The 17,670-nt window shown below is 41.4% G+C and overlaps 1 protein-coding gene across 5 annotated transcripts in view; it reads right to left on the reverse strand.

Annotated features, from left to right (window-relative positions):
* PDGFD (platelet derived growth factor D) overlaps window positions 1-17,670 on the reverse strand; it is a 152,271-nt gene that overhangs the window by 42,596 nt on the left and 92,005 nt on the right. The window lies entirely within an intron of this gene.

The raw sequence follows: 17,670 nt of genomic DNA on the forward strand, positions 1-17,670 counted from the left end.
AAGCTGAGGACGCAATGTAAAAAGGTACCGATAAGGGACATTAGCTGTCCTAGCAGCAATCCCAGCCTATTGATTTTTTGTGAAGGATCCATTTGTTTTTGAGCTCTCTCCCAGAGGATGCCATTTAATTCTGCAGTAAGCATGCAGCAGGAGCATGTGTTACGTTTCACAGATAATGCAAAGCAAAACAATTTGTTCACCCTCCTGCTTTGACTGGAAGGCATTGCGTTTTCTAGGACAACAAAAAAGGACTGCAATACAAACTTTCTAAGATGATAACAATAATCATAAAAATAGCAAGAATACATAATCTCTGAAGAACACAAGAACCATTTTGTCTTCGCTTTTTCAGGTTTTTGATGGGATTAAAAGCAGTTGATTTATTGCAAACAGCATGGGACACTGCTTATTGGGAATTTCTTTTAACTTGAATTTCATCAAACAGCTAGAGTAAGGAAAAGAAAACTATTCAGACTGGACTTCCAGCCCCAGATCTATTCCTAAAAAATGCCATTGTTGTTAAAGCTAAATACAAGTACCTTAGGAACAGTCATGCTTCTCATTTCTCTTATGCATTATTCTTAAAAATATCAGTTATAAGTAACACTATGAATGATGACTAGGTAAAAAGAAAATACCTTACATTTACCACTTTTTTGTAAACAATCTGACTAAACCATGTTATCAGTTTTGGGATCAGCTTACCAAAAGCCAGCCTGGGAAATCCTTCTAAACACCAAACTGAGACCATGAGCTCAGGACCAGGAAGGTGGGTACTTGGTCAGAATTAGTGCGTGACACATTTTATTTAAATTCTGACTAAATACAAGCATCACCAAATAGACTATGGATGGCTGTAGAAATATAATAGGCTAAATATTTTTCAAGCAATGAAAATCAAGAGGAACAGTTTATTTCAGTTTTATACTAATGACCTGGAAAATGTCACAGAAGTTGAATCTGGAAAAAAAAATAAATTAAAGTTGGGGAAAAAAAAAAAAAGAAGTTGTAAACACCATTTAATACAAAGAAATATGCTGGGACTACCAGAGGTCAGAAGCAGAGGCAGAAAGAAAAATAAGCTTTCATTTAGAAGAATGTAAATGGAGAAAAAGGTACAAGCCATAAACTCTATTTGATGGCACAAATGGACTCAGAAAGGAACTCATGCCAAGAGCCTGCGCTGAGCAAAGAAGAAAAACATGAAACTAATCTGGAATGTGACATGGTGGCACGGCATGCAGGGTGATTTCCACCTACCCACACAGAGATCTCCCCCAGGGTGTGGGGAGATGCTCTCCCCGTACCAAGGGGATACCACACCACCACAAATCACCACCTCCCAGGGGACCAAGGGCAGAGGTGGGGCCGCTCCTCACTGGTGGGGGTGCGTGAACATCTGCATGTCTTCACCAGATTCCCATGGGTGCAGGACAGGGTCATGCTGCCCTGGTTTCGGCTGGGACAGAGTTAACTTTCTTTTTAGTAGCTGGTACAGTGCTGTGTTTTGGATTTAGTGTAAGAATGATGTTGATAACATGCTGATGTTTTAGTTGTTGCTAAGTAGTGCTTATCTTAAGCCAAGGATTTTTCAGTTTCCCATGCTCTGCCAGCAAGCAGGTGTGCAAGAAGCTGGGAGGGAGCAGAGCCGGGGCAGCTGACCTGAACTAGCCAAAGGGGTATTCCATACCATGGAACGTCATGCCCAGTATATAAACAGGGGGGAGCTGGCCGGGAGGCACAGATCGCGGTTCGGGAACTAACTGAGCATCGGTCAGCGGGTGGTGAGCAATTGCATTGTGCATCACTGGTTTTTTTTCCTCCTCCCCCCTTCTTTTTGTTGCATTCCTTTTCATTACTATTATTATTATATTTCATTATTACTATTGTTAGTATTATATTTTACTTTAGTTATTAAACTGTTCTTATCTCAACCCATGAGTTTTACTTTTTTTTTCCTTTGCTTTCCTCCTCCTCACCCCACTGGGAGGGGGAGGGGGAAACAGCTGCGTGGTGCTGACTTGCTGACTGGGGTTAAACCACGACACATGCTCAGAAGAGAGTGAGGTCTGTGGGTGCCAGCAGCTTCTCTGGAAACCAAAGATGGGTATTCTCCAGATAACAGGCACAGCCAGTTAGTTTTAACCTACTTGGGTGTGATAGTATCGATAAAAATTGCAGGAGGTAGCTTCAAACCCCATCTATGAAGACGCCAAGGTGGCACCAAACCCATGCCATCCTGGCCTCGCAGTGCTGGTCTGAGCAGGTCAGGTTTTTAGGCTGTCCACTTCCATCAGCAACGCAGGCTTATGGGGAGAAAACACGGGGAAAGCGGTCTCGCACCCTCTGGCAGAAAGACTTTGCTCTGTGGTTCAAAAACTCTTGAGTCTTTCCTGAACACCAGACAGCATTTAAAATGTACCAAACCTACAGTCTATTCAGTTTTTACTGCTGGTTTTAACATAGCCCTCCTGGCCACCCTGTCCATCTTTGTTCAGGATGACAAACCCTCCTGGACAGCCACTGCACCACCAGAAGACCAGCAGTCGTGCAGTCCTCCAGATTTCAGCTGCTGGCATTACAAGCATTTTCTCTGCTTTTAATCTATTTCTTAATGCGCCTAGAAAATGTACCTGAACCAGCACTGAGCTAGCATTGCCAGCGCACAAAGTTGCTGCTAAGGTGGGAAAGCAGAGTGTTTACTTTTACATATTTCTAATGGAGATAAACTACATATATAGGGAGCAGAGTGTCCTGTTTTCTGCTGCCTTGTATTATCTGCCCTGACTGCTCTTTTTTTTTTCCCTTCAGAGCTTAATAATACCAATTTTTCTGTATAAACTCATGCATATGCAGAAAATAGTTGGAAGGTCTGAATACGAATATGACTGATATATCCAGGCTCTTCGCTAACCATAAGCATAAGATAAGCACCTAAGACCTTGTGTTCATCATGCCTGTGTAGAGGACAGGCGGCTCAGAGCTAATATGGACATGTAGTACAATGCACATTTTGAAATAAGGATCTCATTTCCAGTCAGGTACAAAAGTTTCACCTCATATGTAAAAACAGCAATTGCTTTCTGTTTGGTTTAGGTACCCATACCTACACAGTATTCCCAATTTCTGTTCACTTCTAGAGAAACCAAAGTTTTTAGCAGCCAATTTCCATCACTAGCAGCCTCTTCAGCATGCAACACAAATCATACGGAGCAGTCAGACTACCTGTCCTCATAGTGTCCAGGTTCTTCCAAGCATTTTTTTGTTTCAAGGCCAGACCTTGGTGTGCGATAAATTTTTGTGGTCCAAAGGTGGTTGTTTTACCCTGCCCTACAGCAGTTGAAAAATTAGCCTCTTTCTTTCTAGGCCTTTTCCCCAAGTTTAAGAGTTCGTTTGTTCTTTTTATTCTCAAAGATAAGATTCTCTTTTAAAATTACCCATAAGTCTGCAAACATTTAACCCCAGGGCTCACACATGCTGTTAACTCTGTCACTCACGGTGCTGTCAAGCAGTGACGAGAAAATGAAAGAAAAGACTGACCTCCATGTAAGAACTTTTGGGCTACATCTATATTAGTAAGTAAAATGAGGTAGAGACTGATCAGATATGGTATGACTCATGTCCTAGGACATAACTATTACCCTGCAAAACGGAGTGGCCACAACACACTGCATATTGGAAACAGCCCGAGGCCCGTGCTGGCCCCAAACTAGCTGTGCTAAAAATGTGAGAGTGCAAACAACCTTGTGCCTACGCTTTGGCTCACATCCAGCCTGTTTAATAGTCTTTGCTGACAATTTGGGATAGAGAGACTTCTCTATTAGAGGGTTTGATCCTGCAAGAGCTTGTATTTATGCTTCATTATATGACTGATGGTTGGACAACAATGGTGCCTAGAATCAAGAACACGCAATGAGACAACACGGTGCCTGATTCCTACAGTCTGAGGGAAACTTCCATTACAGAGTATTTTTTACCACACTTCACCTAAGAAACACAAATACTGATCAGGACACAAATAGTGATTAAAAGGAAGCATTTTTATAGCTGCCAAGATCAGAAGTATTATTTTAAAAAAAGCTTAAGAAAAGAAGGGGACCTGGAAAATAAGTTTTGTCTGCCATAAAACATCAGTTTGTACAATTAAAATATTTCCCCAAATAAAAACTATTAAAATGAAAAAAACCCTGTTGTCAAGGGTCACATAAAAATTGGATGTCATTTGATTCTGCTGAAAATGATCTGACAACAAGATACACAAATTCCACAGATCTAAAAATTATTTTTAGCTTCCAGTGCTGCAGATGAGTTGCAAAATCTGACCCTGTGTAGTTACAGGCTCAGACCTTCTCTAATTAAGCACTGACTGGTCATCAAACTGACAATCGAGGAAAACAGAACTGCATTTTTCTTGGTATTATAAGAGATAGAAAATGTGACAGATATTTTTTTTGGCATGGTATGTATGTTCAAAATCAGTTCAGCATGGAGAGAAATGTTGGGTTGAAAAACAGAGAGGGGGTTGTAGGCAAAGGATTATGGTAACAACCCAGGCACTGGGTTTGAGGAGATGTTCAGTTCAGTAGCACAAAGCTCAGCACCGGGCAGGGGCTTATTTTATGTAATAGTGTCATTTAGCCAAAAATTTTCTAGTAAGATTTATCCTATCAAGTCTAAAGTGACGGGAACCCTGCAACTAATAAAAGATGTGTGTGTGAATATGCATGTGTAAAGGAAAAACAGAAACACTCTGTGACATATCTGTCATCTGTGTTATTATGAAGACACGCATGGACTTTATCAAGTGCTCAGAGCAAAACAGAAGGTTGTAAATTTAATATGTATGCATAGAAAATACAAATCAGATTTATACAGCACCGTGACTGTCTTTGGAAATGTGGTATACAGCATGAAGGTCACTGAAGCTAGAAGCAACATGCTGAGCAAAGAACAGTGCCAGCCTGCAAGCACACCAGCTTCTCCAGCTTCTCCAGCATGGAGAAAGGACCTCCTCTAAAGACCTGTGCCTGGAACTGCAGAGTCAGAATAAGACTAAGAATTGTTAAAAAGAAGTGTAGAGATCCCAAGAGCTCCAGTTATGATGCAGCCCAAGGAGGAGGGGAGGGATGAGAATAGCTACCAGCCTTCTCCCACCCACCAAACCAGTTGCAAGTGGCTTGGTGTGGTCTGAAGCTGATTTTTGCTGTTTCATGTTCCTGGTTTGGAATCTGGGATTGCTGTTCTCCATTTTGTAATCATACAATTTCTTAAACTAGAGAGGACCTCAGGTAAGTCTGGCTGGCCCAGAAAAAGCAAGCATCCAAATAAAAGAGCGTAGCAGAAACCCCCCTTTGTTCATCAGTCTCAGTTTGGCCATGCAGCCCACCCTGCTGGCACACCGTCCCAGACTGCAAGCAGGAACAACACAGCGTGCCTCTGTAGCATCTTTTAGAAGTTAATTTTGTGGCATTTTACAAAGGCTCGTTGTGCCTGTCTTTGAGGTGGGAAGACCTGAGGCTGTGAGAAGGTGTCAGGGCAAGCAGTGGTGGAGCCTGGCCTGGAGCCGTGGCTGCGAGGCCAGCACCCTCCCCGAGGCCACGACGCTGCGTCCAAACCTGCAGGCAACGCAACAGCGGGCACAGCCATCTTCAATGAGGACGTGGAAAAATCACAAATATTATCACAACCCAGCAAGGGGAAAGTTCACTTTGGAAAAACGCAACCTAATGTGTTCCTAAATTACATGCTGAGCGGAAGGAGGAACGTAGGAAAATTGGGAGCTCAAAGACGGACTGAGCTGACAGAGGAAAACACATTAAAAGACACATTCCCAGTGTCAGGGCAGCCAAGCTGGCCGCTGCCATATAGACCTGCCTAAGCAGGGTACCGTGGCAGATGACACTCCACCCATAACACAGCCCTGGTGATGCTTGAACCACCAGATTCAGCTCCCTTCACTGCCACAGAGACATTGTAAAAAGCTGGGAAAATCTGGGGGAGTTTTGAAAAGAACATCAAAAACTCTGAGGGGATTGGATAACCTGAATTTTTGGGAAAGATTAAAAGCTAAATACAGACATCATTGCTTGACTAAGCAATAAGCAAAGAAGCGTGAGAGCACTCTGCAAATATCTGAAGGAGATAGACACCCATGACAAAGAGAACAGACTTCTTTATCATAAATTAGGAAGGAATATAATTGCAGGCAATGGTATGGCATTAAAAAAAGGAAAATTAAAACTGATTATCAAAGAAAAAATGTCTTTCCAACAGTGATTTATTAGTCTATGGTTTAATCTCCTGTGAGGTATGCTCCTATGCTTGTTATATTTAAAAATGATACTAGATGAACAGCCCATGAATTTACAATACAGAAAATTCTTGTCCTTAGAGAAAAATGCGCTGAATGACCTCACATCTTTAAATTATCAGATTCTAGGTTTGGCTGCATTACACATTACTAAACAAAAAAAAGCCTAGAACCCCCCTAAATTTAGACTCACAAATCTTAAAACAATCAGTATCATTTGATCTAGGGCTGTAAGTATTTTCCAGCAGTTACAGCTGTTGCAACAAACAAGGCAAAGATTTATTCTGTAAGCAATTAAACATGCATTATACACAATGCATTGTTTTCCCTGGCTTGCCAAGAATGACAAAAACACATTGAACAGTGCTAAAGTTGAAACAGACCCTGCAACCCAAACTTGGGCTAGAACAGTACAAGAGCAGGATTGTGCTGCCAGGCTTTGTAGGACAATGTTGACACATAGTCGAATAAATAGTATTGGTGGAATACAAAACATGAAGTTAAGCCTAGGAGCCCACCTCTCCACAAGACTGTGAAGACATGCAATTTTTGTTTTGATTTAAAAGACAACTTGCAACCAACACCTGCTGTGATGGGTTTTCACAAGTTCCTCGGTGCAGGTTGGAGGTCTAGCATGTTTCAATTCCCCAGTCACTTCCTCTGGAAGTCTGTCAGAAGAAAATTCCGAAAGGAGACTGACTTCCTACTCTTCTCCAACACAGCTGGCACACTTTAAAGTTAAGCTGCACCTTCAGCTTTTGTGGAAAACCTAGACCAGAGGTTGCTCAACAGGAACAGGGCCTGGGAAGAACAGGCCATTTCCTCTTCCCTTGTGGCCACGGTGGTAGGAGGGACCAGCTTTGCCACACTGAAACACCAGGAGTTAATTAACACCTCTTTGCAGCACTGTAATACGACCTTAGTGCCTAATTAACGTTTTTACAGAATCAAAGATGGCATCTCTGTTCTCCCTACAAATCTGTCATCTATAACTAGATTTCTATAAAACACCCTCCAGAGATACCAAACCAAAATAAAAGGTAAGTTCTTCACATATTATCATCATTTCACATGCTAACATTCTTCAACTGTTGCTAAAGCGGAATTAAAGGACAGGATATGGATTTACAGAGACAGCATTATGTCCTCAAGTCAACAATCTAAAGTAGTCCCACTTTTCAACCAAACAGCTAATGTGATGGACAGGTTAATGAATGGTGTTAAAAAAGTTTGACAGTGTAAACTCACCTCATGTTCATACACACTGATGTGCGGTTTAGGGCAAACTTGGGTGAGAATGGTTGGATTTAACCTTCCTCTTTAGTGTAGGCACAGAGAGGTCTACACACCTACCAGCAGCACTGATGGGGTGTTTGTGGCATGTCCAGTTTGCTACTGTATTTCCCATCTTTCCTTCTGGTGCCCTCCTAATGGTCAACCCTAAGCAGACAAATTAGCTACAAGGTCTTTCCATGTCTTCTAACAGGAGCTGTATTAAGACTGCTGTTGGTCTGTCCCTATTGCAGTGTCGAAATATCATGTCCAAGCTATTGATATTTCTTGTTTGGTTACACAGACATGGGAAGCAAAGTCAGGGAACAGGATGGACTTTGCCCTCTCCCAGGTTATGCTCATTATGGCACAGAAAATGTACCCTTTCATTTCATGCATTAAAATTTTCAGTGCTGGATCCATCCTAACTTTCTGCTACCTATACATGTGTCCTGGTTTTGGCTGGGATAGAGTTAATTTTCTTCTTAGTAGCTGGTATGGTGCTGTGCTTTGGATTTAGTGTGAGGATAATGTTGACAACACGCTGGTGTTTTAGTTGTTGCTAAGTAGCGCTTATCTGAAGTTAAGGACTTTTCAGTTTCCCATGCTCTGCCAGCAAGCAGGTGTGCAAGAAGCTGGGAGGGAGCAGAGCCGGGGCAGCTGACCTGAACTAGCCAAAGGGGTATTCCATACCATAGAACATCATGCTCAGTATATAAACTGGGGGGAGTTGGCTGGGAGGGGTGAGTCACTGCTCGGGCATCGGTCAGCAGGTGGTGAGTAACTGCATTGTGCATCACTTGTCTTTTTTTGGGTTTTATTTCTTTTTTTGGGGGGGGGTATATTCCTTTTAATTACAATTATTATTATTATAATATTTTATTATTATTATTGTTAGTATTATATTTTATTTTACTTTAGTTATGAAACTGTTCTTATCTCAACCCACGAGTTTTACTTCTTGGTTTTTGATTCTTCTCCCCATCCCACTGGGAGGGGGGAGGAGTGAGCGAGCAGCTGCGTGGTGCTGCTTATCACCCAGAGATCTGCCCCAAGGCTGGAGAGTTATGAGTGGCAGGGTGTGTGGGGTAGCATGGGCAAATGCCTAGGACAGCAGGCACCTCCAGTGTTTTGGAACTTCACCCTTGAACAAATGCAGAATCCTGAAAAACTAGTAGAACATTTGGAAAAAGTATGCTGTCACCCCAACAATTCCAGGGAGACACAAATCACTGCAATGTGCTGGGCCCTGGCCCATGCCTACTGAGCCCTGTTCAACACTACTCAGTCCCCTCAAGGGGAAGAGAAGGTCTCTGGATCTGACAACAAAATGACAGGCACTGCTACTCCAGCCCCGGTGACAGGCACTGCAGCCACGCCAACCCTGGCGACAGGCACTGCGGTTGCTCCAATCCCTGCGACAGGCACTGCCGCTGAATCAGAGAACCAACCCATGCCGGTATCAGTTGCCCCTGTACAGAAGAAATACTCAAAAAAAAGCCGCTTACTAGTGGCTCACTTTGGCTAGTTCGGGTCAGCTGCCCCGGCTCTGCGCCCTCCCAGCTTCTTGCACACCTGCTTGCTGGCAGAGCATGGGAAACTGAAAATCCTTGACTTAGAATAAGCGCTACTTAGCAACAACTAAAACATCAGTGTGTTATCAACATTATTCTCACACTAAATCCAAAACACTGCACTGTGCCAGCTACTAAGAAGAAAATTAACTCTATCCCAGCCGAAACCAGGACATGTGTAATGTTAATTAAGAATATTGCTTTATGGAAACCCTGAAAAAGCTGTCCAACATACATGGTAAGTAGCATTACTGATTTTAAGACTGGCAAGCTCTAAAAAAAGCCCGAAATAAATCCTTTTTAAAACTAATTGATTTGCCCAGAGTAGTTTTAATACAAAAATATCTTGAATATCCTCCATCCACTTTTTAACCACCACTCATTCACAAGACTTCCAGAGTGTTACGAATCATTGATCTATTTCTCTAATTATCAATGGTTACTTAAGATTTTTCCCACAAGTTTGGGGATGGGTTTCACTTCCTACTTGTCCAATAGCACAATTTTGCCACTGACCAGTAATTAATGAACTCTGGCTCACTGGAAGTCTACTTGTAGTGTACTCTGTATTTTTATTTAACAGAGATTGCTTGACCCTAACTGACATTTGAAGAACAGGGAAAAGATTAGCCTTCATATAGAATTTTTTTATGTATCCAGCTATGTTAGGACTAGAAACCGATTATGAACCAGGAAGCAGCATGGGCGTGCAAGCTGAAGGGACAGACAACTCACCATGAATCTTCACATATCCTGTCACTTAGCCAAGTACCGTGGCAAGATCATGGCCAGTTGCTATGAGACTGGGGTTCCCTTCATTCATTTAATTAAAAAAACAAAGTCACTATTCTGCCAGTATTACACACTTCCCAACAACTGCAACAGTCCTGTGGCCCTTATCTGCTATTCTTACACCCTATGTAGTTGTTTGATCTCATTACTAATATGGCTGCATGCTTCTTGGGATTTGCATCTTCCAGTTTGCTTCTGCTGTATTTTGCAAGAAATCATGTTGATGTTGAATAAGGCTTTTGAGCTTCTACAAAGAATAAACTATGATTTTTTTTTTTTTTGTCTAACATGGGTAACCCTCTTGTACTGCACATGATGGTCTTTTACTGTTTTTGTCTTTGTATCTCTAACTTACCTTGGAAAAATAGGAATTTCCTGTGGGTCACTAACTTCCTCAGGAATTCTTAAAACAGGTAAGTACTGCCAGCAGGAAATGCAGTCCTTCAAAATCTAAAGCTGTCCTAAATGAACAATGCCTCTAAGTCTTGTTAGAGTCAACTATTTGGGAGAGGATACTGGATTTGAAAATAACACGCTTGTGTTTGTATAATCCTTTGAAGATGTAAAGTGCTACATTTCCTTGTCCTTGGCCACCGCCACAACTTTGGTGAATTCTCAAACAGTGCATAACACACTACTGAATTAAAGATGTAGCGTTTTCAACAGGAATTGGACATCAACAGGATTGCTGTTATGTTCAGACAGATTGATGACAACGTCCTGCAAAGGAGCCACACTTTAACTGAGCTGTCAACAAATCAGGGACGGAGGAGAGCAAATGGCCAGTTCTCCACCATGCTGTTCAAACAACAAAACTACCAGGCACACATGCTTGCAGCTGGGAAAACAAAGACACTAAGGTCTATTTTCCTTTCTGATTAAAACAATCATTTTATCAGTTGAAGTCTGACAGCTTCCAGGAACTTCTGTGTGCTTACTGGTTTTGGTATATTCCTTGCCAGAAGGTCTGTATTTCCCTGGACATAACTCAATTCCTCACCCATGTTCCCGGCTGACTCTTTTCAGTTTTGAAACATCCCCAGACCCAGCCCTACTACTCCTCAAGTTCACAGTCACAGGTTTTGCCAAAAGAGGCTGATGTAGTGAAATGGTCCTACTTTTGCCCTGCTTTCTACCCCATCCACCCCTGCCCTCCCTCCTCTCCTAGACCCAGTCTTTCCTATTTCAGGTCCACTGCCTGTTTAAAATCTCCGATTCATTTGCCTCCTTTCCTTCCTAACCATGCTGCCACAACTCCTCTGGTTTACACAAATCCCTCCTTCCCTTCATTCCCTTGTTTAAAAATGTTTCCTTAATTGCCATTCACCCTTTTTCAGTCCAACTGAAACTGCTTTCATGTTACTGTAATGAACAAGTGACAGATGGACATCTTCCTGGTAAAGAGGGAAGGCTGCTTCTTCCTCATCTTTCATGATGTGTTTTCTAAGTTCAGTATTGTCAGTCACACCCTCTCTGTCTTTTGGCTTTTTTACTTTTGTTTTCAGCTTTCAAGAATCTTTGCTTGTTTGGGGCTTCTTCTGCCTCTCTGACCATTGTGTTTTGGCACTTCTGCTGCCTTCTCTCTCTCTGTGGACTTGCCTCTTCCACTGTGTGTGCTTGCCTTACCCACAATTACCTGTATTTCTGAATTTGGACTATACTTAACTCTCCTCCCTTGTTTTGCTGCTGCCACTGTTTCATTGCCGTTCCTGGATGATCCTATATCAGTCCTTCCCTCTAGTACTTGTAGCATCCTCTGATGCCAAGCTGGTAGGTGATTCCTCTTCTTCCTGAAACTTACTTTTGTTCACCACTCTCTTATCAGTGTCATCTCTGACTTATAAATGGCTTTAGAAATTAGGACACAAGACAGGGAGACTCCTAATGAAATTTAAAATTCAGAGAGTTAGATAGTAGAAGGATTGGGACCAATCTTTGTGTCTGAGACAAGAGTCTCAGACTCTTCAGAAGAGACCTGCCAAGAGAAGGACTATGTTAGACCACAGTCTAGGGAAAACTGGGAGAAGACGCAGTCTGGGACAACTGATTGTGAAGTGTTGGGCCAGGTCAGGTCATAGCTTTGGCTGCAGCCCCCAGGCTCCCTCTGACTCACACGCTGCATTCAGCTGGTGGGTCTCAGGCTTGAAAACCTGCAAGGTTTTCCACCTGAGGAGATGGGGCGGGCAAGACTTAGGAGTTAGGCAGTAAAGGTTTGGGGTTTTGGAAGGTGTGATAGGATGTTGGAGGGAGAAATAGCTCTTGGTTAGATGCAAACGTTGGAATGAATCTTTTAATTAGGAACTTTGGCTGCCCCTGGAGCAGCCAATGCTACCTGTGAAACTGCTCGTCCAGACGTGCTTTCTGAACCCAAGTATGCCGTTTCCTTATTGCTGAGCTATCTGACTCCCAGTTTTGCTTCTTTTGTATCCTTCACTATCTTTTGTTTTGCTCTGAGTGCTGGGAAAACTGGAACGTCCCTGCCTACCACACTGCTTGGCTTGTCTCCCATGCCACCTTCCTTTCTTCATCAAACCCTGCTGAAGGACAGGTTAGGTCCTGTAAGATGAATTAAGCAGCAGGTTGAGGCTTGCTCCATTCTCAGGAACCTTCATTAAATGGAAAGCATTCCTCCTCCCCATACAAAATTACTCTGAGATGCTCCATGTCTCAAGATACACTGAGGCACAATCTCTGTTTTCAACATGCTGTCATTTTATGTTGCTTTTTAAAACATTGTAACACCTTCCAAAGTAAAAAAATAAAATAAAATTGTGCATAGATAATCTCTTAAATCCTCTGCTTAATGAAGTTGGGGAAGGAATGTTAAAGATTTTGAGCAAGTTTTATCTAATTAGAAAGGACTTAATTACTTCTCTCCTGAAAGATGAGCCTCTGGCTGATAATTTTATGAGGATGGTACGCCTTGAGCAAAAACACAGAAAATAGTTTTCTGCCAGAACTTAAGAAAATAGAAGTTTTATCATATAGGTTGTTATGAGTTTTGCACATGGGTTGTATTTATAAAAAATCTTTGCTGTCTAGCAGAGACAGGCAATCAAAACCGAAATCAGAGAAAGAGTAGCAGAAGAACAACTGTTAAAGCTTCCACGTGTAAGTTCTTGCTTCTTCATCGTGAGATCTATTTCATGTTCAACCACTTTATTAACCAAGACATTCCCCCCCACCCCATTCCTCTCCTTTTGTACCCCCAGCAATTTACTGGGATTCCTTCTGTGGATTATCTAAAAGCAGGGAAAGTATTCATGCACCATTATCACGCCTGTTGTCACATGAGATATATTATACGGGTTTTCAGGCAGAATATTTTCTCTTGGAGACAGAAATGAAATGTCTATTCTGTGAAAGAAGTGACAAGCTAAAACAGAAGCACAGCAGCAGACTCATGCAGCTTCCGGGCTGGATTCAGCTCTGTGGCCGGGGATAAAGAATTAATCATCCTTTATGGTCTTTATGAATCTGTATTCACACTGGTGGCTGAATCTTTTTGTGATCATGTTAACCCTTACAAGGGAGTTTATTTATTGACTCATTTAAAAGAACTGCAGCCTGGTGTGGCACTACTTGTGCAAACAAATCTGGTAAAATAGAGGGAGCCAGTCGCTTAATTCAGAGTGACTGTCTGTGAGTACCAGTATCAGGATCAGGTTCTTATTCTGCCCATTTTCATTTTCTGATTGTGCTTCGAATTTTTGGTGTTTTCTTGTGAGCTTAACAGGCAAGTATCAAAGAGTTTAAGTTTAGTGTTTGAACTAACTTTGACTGGTCAATATTTTTTGCATGGGAAAGTAATTAAATTTTATTAGACTGACTGTGGTGTCTTACCCCACTTTGTGACCAATGCTCTTTTTTTGATCATATGGGTGGTGACCTATAGCCTGGGTTTTTAGCAGAAAGCTACTTCTCTGTAAAATTCCACATGATAGATCCAACCCCAAAGTTCCACCCCCCCTCCATTCCATTAATTTCTTTATGGCTCCTTCATTCAAAAAATGTCATTTCAAACAAGCAAAAACTACTCATGATCTAACACACTGATATACATTTTGACACGTAAGTTTATCCTGGGACAAATGCACTTATGTTCTCCTGTTTAGCACATGTCCACCACTGTTGGTTTACAATTCCCAAATAAGTAAAGATTGCTCTTAATGTCATGTGATGTTTCCTAGTCATGAATTATATTATAAAGAAAAGAAAGGTAAAAGCACATATATATGTGAATATAAGTAAAAAGATGTATATGTAAATATATATTTTTTTAACCTTACATCTTTGTTTATATGCATGTTCATACATATACATATACACACATTCCTAGCTTTTTTGTAGCCCTTGTTTCCAATAATGATTTTAGTCAAAGTTCCAAAATATGGATTTCATTTAGGATTAATGAAACAATTAGTAAGGCAATAACAATTTATTGTTATAAATGTATAACAAATATGTGCCTTTTACAATAAACTTAAAATAATGTTTTTAATTAGCAAATGGAATCCAACATTTTCTAGTTGTCTCATTAAAATGAAATTAGATGCAGGGTTGGGAATTTTAATTCAAAACATTCACCTTTATTGTTGGAACACGTTCCTGAATGAGTTTCTAGATTATTTTAGTAAATGTCCACGCTAATGTACTTGTAAAACAGGAGGTCCAACCTTGTTAACATTCCCTTCCAGAATTAGGACATTGGAAGAATTTCACTTCAGAATGAAAAAGGGGATTGCATAAAATGACTTCAGTCAAGCAAAGATTATTTCCATGTGTAACAGTGTAACTTAATTTACATTCCTGCATCTCAATATAATTGATGCAGTATTTTTAGTAATTATTGAATACTTACTTGCTACATGTAAGATCCCTCAGTTGAGGTAACTGCACTGCAAGCAGCAGGAGAATGAAATTTTATATTTGTGGCAATGATGTGAAATATTCACATCACCTACTTCAAGGTGTGGAACCCAGGGGCCTTTCTCATGACAGCACCTACCTCCCCTCTAGCAACTGTGTAAGTAAGTAAGTAGCCTAATATTACTTATCTTCCTCTGTATCACATATTTCTACAGTGTTTGTTGTGAAACACTATGTCCTTAGAGTAAGAAATTATATAACCTGAAAAAAAAAGACTGGAATACCTCAGTGCCTTCTATACTGCAAATTAATGTTTCTAAGGTAACTCAATCAAGAAAAGCAAAAAAAAAAAAAAAAAGTTTGAGAAATAAGCACTTTAAGTGATAATGGCAGGGAGGAATTTCAAACAAATTTGCAGCTAAGTGAGGCTCATGGCTAATAGCTGTCCAGGGCTTGCTCCAGACCATTTTTGCTCTAGGTCTGTGAAGCTTGAAGGAAAAGACAATTTTTCAAGAGGTTTGAGGGAGTAATTTCTCTGTGTGGACACCCAGGCTAAGCCAACAAACTGCACAGCTACAACTGGGGGCTTTGAATGCGAAGAGTCTGTAGACACTAGCCACCAGCTTCACATACTTACCTACTTCTGTACCATCACAGACAGCACAGACTAGGAGTGACTTTTTCCAGCCACGTTAGGACACTTTTGACTCTTATTAAACTTGGGATAAGCAGTGGGGCACACTCAACTCACTAATAAGCTCCTGGAGTCAGGTCCACCCTGGAGCTCCCACCCCAGGGAGTCCTACTGCTTCATGGGGAAAGAGCAGATGGACAGGCAACATGAGACAGGCAACAGGCAGCAGCATGTTGGATCTGCCCCTTCCCTCCAAAACCACCCTCACTGCTCCCCCTCCAGCCTTCCTAGTCCCTCAGACCCACAGAGGGGAGGGCAGAGGCAGAGGTGCCAAGAGGCAGAGGGTGCGAGGAGAGGAGGAGAAGGAAGCTGGAGCGAGCCAGCCTTGGCAAGCAAAAGTTGCTAAATGCTGTGTTTAGATGGTCAGACTATTTCACAGATCTGCTCCCTCGCCCATTGTCCCTTATCTTATATTGGGACAGTTAATTACTCCCATGCATCTGTATGGCTTTCAACCTTGCCCTGCTAAAGATCATCCTTGTATTTTTTCCAGTCTAATTTTCCAGAGTTAGTTTGAATTCTAATCCCACCGTCCTGAGTGATCGAGCCCCTTCATCTTACATGAGTTGCTTACTTTGCATGCCTCGTTTTACAAGGGCAAACGCGATTTTCATGGACACAAGTCTAATTTATGTCTTCTCTAGAAAAATAATCCCTTTTTGTTTCTCTAAATGGTACTGAAATGTGAAGTTAATGCAAAAACACAAGTACATGAAGATAATGAAGTATGTTTCTGCTAAGCTCTGCAGTGCCTCATTTGTGCCTCATACAGAGTGCTGAACTAAGTAAAAACTTGATCTGCATCAAATGAAGTGAACTTAACTGACTTCCTTGAAGATTCATAAATGAGAAGGCTAGAGAGCAAGGCTGCGAGGCTGTTTGGCTGCATGCGTAACGGGGAGAAATTCACCCAGCCATTCTGGCACCACGCTCAGGAGGTGCAGGTGATCAATAAACTCAAGTGAACTCTCCAAATCGTTTGCTTCAGTTTTCTCTGGAAAATTATCAGTCGGAGTTTGGTATACAAATAAACAACTGCCATGCAGATCCAAAATCCAAATATAAGGAAAAACAAAGGAGTTAAAGATTTGCACATATCTTGTGCACCATTTTCCACGAAAGCCCCCAGAAGTAGCCTTGTCTTGGAGAAGGTTACAAAGGAAAGAAAAAAAGCAATGTAAAGGTCTTTCATTTCATCTGATACAAAATACCATATGTTTTTGCATGCTTCATTAATGTTCCCTGGTTTGCCACCTAGAAACGCACAATGAGTTCAACCTTCAGGGGTCAGCAGTGCTCAGCATATCTATGAACTGAGCTCTAAGTGACTGTGGGGACTATCGAATAAGGGCTGACTCTGCTGAATATTAATCCTGCAGTTTTAGGTTGGACGGTTTGGAATCTGAAGACCAGCTAAGTACATATCATCCCCCATCTCGCAAATGTCACTAATCACCTGCACAGTTCTCTTGTCAGAAATAAAATAGTATTTCATTCAGAGAGTGCACTTGGAGAGTATTCTTCTGAATAGATTTGCTAGACTGTAAAATTCTCTGTTTACTCATATTTTTGAAATTAGATAAATACAGTAGCCTTTTTTGAACTTTCTAGTGCAGGGAGTCCTGTGTTTTGAGTGATAACATTCATTTTTGGAAAGCCTAATACTATCAGACTAGCTGTACGTGGTCTGGAATAAAGCTTGCTAAATGCAGCAGAGTTTTTGTGGCTGCACTGAAATACAAGCAGTGTAAAGAGAAGCTGCTTCACTGCCTCATTTTTATGCCCAGTGGTCTTTCATAGACTGTTCTGCCTAAATTTTAGTTTTAGTAGATTACCTTCAAATTAGAGTAAATTAGAGCTCAGGATTTACTCACAGTGCAATGCCTTACTCCACTAGCAGCCTAACAATTTAAATGCAAGGGAGCACAGCCTTTATAGCTTTAGAGTTGTCTTGACAATGTGCTGTTTACGGACTCTTTAGCATACATAGGCATACATGCATGCAAAGCCGAGAGGTTGAAGTAAAATGACTTAAACAGTGGATCTCTCCTGTTACAGCATTAACATTATTGTTATTCCAGGCTTTCTTATTCTTGTTAAATAACAGTGGCTTGAATAAAAAGGGAATAAGAAGTGTGATGGATATGAAAATATAATGA

This window comes from Gymnogyps californianus, chromosome 1 (assembly GCF_018139145.2).
Source record: "Gymnogyps californianus isolate 813 chromosome 1, ASM1813914v2, whole genome shotgun sequence".
In the NCBI taxonomy this organism is placed as follows: Eukaryota; Metazoa; Chordata; class Aves; order Accipitriformes; family Cathartidae; genus Gymnogyps; species Gymnogyps californianus.